This window comes from Platichthys flesus, chromosome 1 (assembly GCF_949316205.1).
Source record: "Platichthys flesus chromosome 1, fPlaFle2.1, whole genome shotgun sequence".
In the NCBI taxonomy this organism is placed as follows: Eukaryota; Metazoa; Chordata; class Actinopteri; order Pleuronectiformes; family Pleuronectidae; genus Platichthys; species Platichthys flesus.
In genome coordinates this window covers 374413-377977 of record NC_084945.1, presented here as the reverse complement: position 1 = coordinate 377977, position 3565 = coordinate 374413, and positions in this window count along the sequence as shown.

Genomic DNA, 3565 nt, shown 5'->3' with positions numbered 1-3565 from the left:
TCCAGCTCTACATCCACCTCCAGCTCTACATCCACCTCCAGCTCTTGATCAACCTCCAGCTCTACATCCACCTGCAGCTCTATATCCACCTCCAACTCTACATCAACCTCCAGCTCTACATCCACCTCCAGCTCTACATCAACCTCCAGCTCTACATCAACCTCCAACTCTACATCAACCTCCAGCTCTACATCCACCTCCAGCTCTACATCAACCTCCAGCTCTACATCAACCTCCAACTCTACATCAACCTCCAGCTCTACATCCAACCTCCAGCTCTACATCTACCTCCAGCTCTATATCCACCTCCAACTCTACATCTACCTCCAGCTCTACATCCACCTCCAGCTCTACATCAACCTCCAGCTCTACATCCACCTCCAGCTCTACATCCACCTCCAGCTCTACATCAACCTCCAGCTCTATATCCACCTCCAACTCTACATCTACCTCCAACTCTACATCCAACCTCCAGCTCTACATCTACCTCCAGCTCTACATCCATCTCCAGCTCTACATCCACCTCCAGCTCTACATCCACCTCCAACTCTACATCTACCTCCAGCTCTACATCCACCTCCAGCTCTACATCTACCTCCAGCTCTATATCCACCTCCTACTCTACATCTACCTCCAGCTCTACATCCACCTCCAGCTCTACATCAACCTCCAGCTCTACATCAACCTCCTACTCTACATCAACCTCCAGCTCTACATCCACCTCCAGCTCTACATCAACCTCCAGCTCTATATCCACCTCCTACTCTACATCTACCTCCAACTCTACATCCAACCTCCAGCTCTATATCTACCTCCAGCTCTACATCAACCTCCAACTCTACATCAACCTCCAGCTCTACATCCACCTCCAGCTCTACATCTACCTCCAACTCTACATCAACCTCCAGCTCTACATCCACCTCCAGCTCTACATCAACCTCCAACTCTACATCAACCTCCAGCTCTACATCCACCTCCAGCTCTACATCAACCTTTAACTACACCCACCTGCAGCTCTATATCCACCTCCAACTCTACATCAACCTCCAGCTCTACATCCACCTCCAGCTCTACATCAACCTCCAACTCTACATCAACCTCCAACTCTACATCCAACTCCAGCTCTACATCAACCTCCAACTCTACATCCAACCTCCAGCTCTACATCTACCTCCAGCTCTACATCCACCTTTAACTACACCCACCTGCAGCTCTACATCCACCTCTAGCTCTACATCAACCTCCAACTCTACATCCAACCTCCATCTTTACATCTACCTCCAGCTCTACATCAACCTCCAGCTCTACATCAACCTCCAGCTCTACATCAACCTCCAGCTCTACATCCACCTCCAGCTCTACATCAACCTCCAACTCTACATCCACCTCCAGCTCTACATCAACCTTTAACTACACCCACCTGCAGCTCTATATCCACCTCCAACTCTACATCAACCTCCAGCTCTACATCCACCTCCAGCTCTACATCAACCTCCAACTCTACATCAACCTCCAACTCTACATCCACCTCCAGCTCTACATCAACCTCCAACTCTACATCCAACCTCCAGCTCTACATCTACCTCCAGCTCTACATCCACCTTTAACTACACCCACCTGCAGCTCTACATCCACCTCCAGCTCTACATCAACCTCCAACTCTACATCCAACCTCCATCTTTACATCTACCTCCAGCTCTACATCAACCTCCAGCTCTACATCCACCTCCAGCTCTACATCAACCTCCAGCTCTACATCCACCTCCAGCTCTACATCAACCTCCAGCTCTACATCCACCTCCAGCTCTACATCCACCTCCAGCTCTTGATCAACCTCCAGCTCTACATCCACCTGCAGCTCTATATCCACCTCCAACTCTACATCAACCTCCAGCTCTACATCCACCTCCAGCTCTACATCAACCTCCAGCTCTACATCAACCTCCAACTCTACATCAACCTCCAGCTCTACATCCACCTCCAGCTCTACATCAACCTCCAGCTCTACATCAACCTCCAACTCTACATCAACCTCCAGCTCTACATCCAACCTCCAGCTCTACATCTACCTCCAGCTCTATATCCACCTCCAACTCTACATCTACCTCCAGCTCTACATCCACCTCCAGCTCTACATCAACCTCCAGCTCTACATCCACCTCCAGCTCTACATCCACCTCCAGCTCTACATCAACCTCCAGCTCTATATCCACCTCCAACTCTACATCTACCTCCAACTCTACATCCAACCTCCAGCTCTACATCTACCTCCAGCTCTACATCCATCTCCAGCTCTACATCCACCTCCAGCTCTACATCCACCTCCAACTCTACATCTACCTCCAGCTCTACATCCACCTCCAGCTCTACATCTACCTCCAGCTCTATATCCACCTCCTACTCTACATCTACCTCCAGCTCTACATCCACCTCCAGCTCTACATCAACCTCCAGCTCTACATCAACCTCCTACTCTACATCAACCTCCAGCTCTACATCCACCTCCAGCTCTACATCAACCTCCAGCTCTATATCCACCTCCTACTCTACATCTACCTCCAACTCTACATCCAACCTCCAGCTCTATATCTACCTCCAGCTCTACATCCATCTCCAGCTCTACATCCACCTCCAGCTCTACATCCACCTCCAGCTCTACATCTACCTCCAGCTCTATATCCACCTCCTACTCTACATCTACCTCCAGCTCTACATCCACCTCCAGCTCTAAATCAACCTCCAGCTCTACATCAACCTCCAACTCTACATCCAACCTCGAGCTCTACATCTACGTCCAGCTCTACATCTACCTCCAGCTCTACATCAACCTCCAGCTCTACATCCACCTCCAACTCTACATCCAACCTCCAGCTCTACATCCACCTCCAGAGAGGCGGTGGTCTAGTGGCAGAAACTTGGACTATGGGCAGAGAAGGTCTCTGGTTCGTCTCTGGTTCGACTCCACAGAGAGACAACAAAAGACGAACCTGGATTGATCTGTCCAAAAATCCAAGAGTCTCCCTACCCTGTCTAGTGCCCCTGAGCAAGGCACCTTAATCCCCCAACATCTGCTCCCTGAGCGCCGTACATGGTCGCTCACTGCTCTGTGTGTCCTGCACCAGATGGGTCAAAAGCAGAGGTTGAATTTGCCTGCCATTGCATGGGTTTGTTGTGCATGTCTGTGCATGTGTTTGGTATGAAAAAACATATCTTAATCTTAACTCTACATCCAACCTCCAGCTCTACATAAACCTCCAACTCTACATCCACCTTTAACTCTAGAGCAAACAATATATAAACTCATTATAAGATTAATACAAATATCAAACCATATAAAGTCATTGTAAGATTATTAAAGATATTAAACAATATAAATATATAACATAAACTCTGGTCTCGATGCTAACTGTGCTAACACTAGAGGCCGCTAACGTTCCACCGTAACGTTGAGTTAGCTCGTTGCTGATTGGTTGATGTGTTATTTGACTCCGCCTTCATGAAGCTGTTGTCGTCTCTGATTGGCTCGTGGAGCCGCCGCTCCGCAGCGCGTCACCGCTGACAGTAA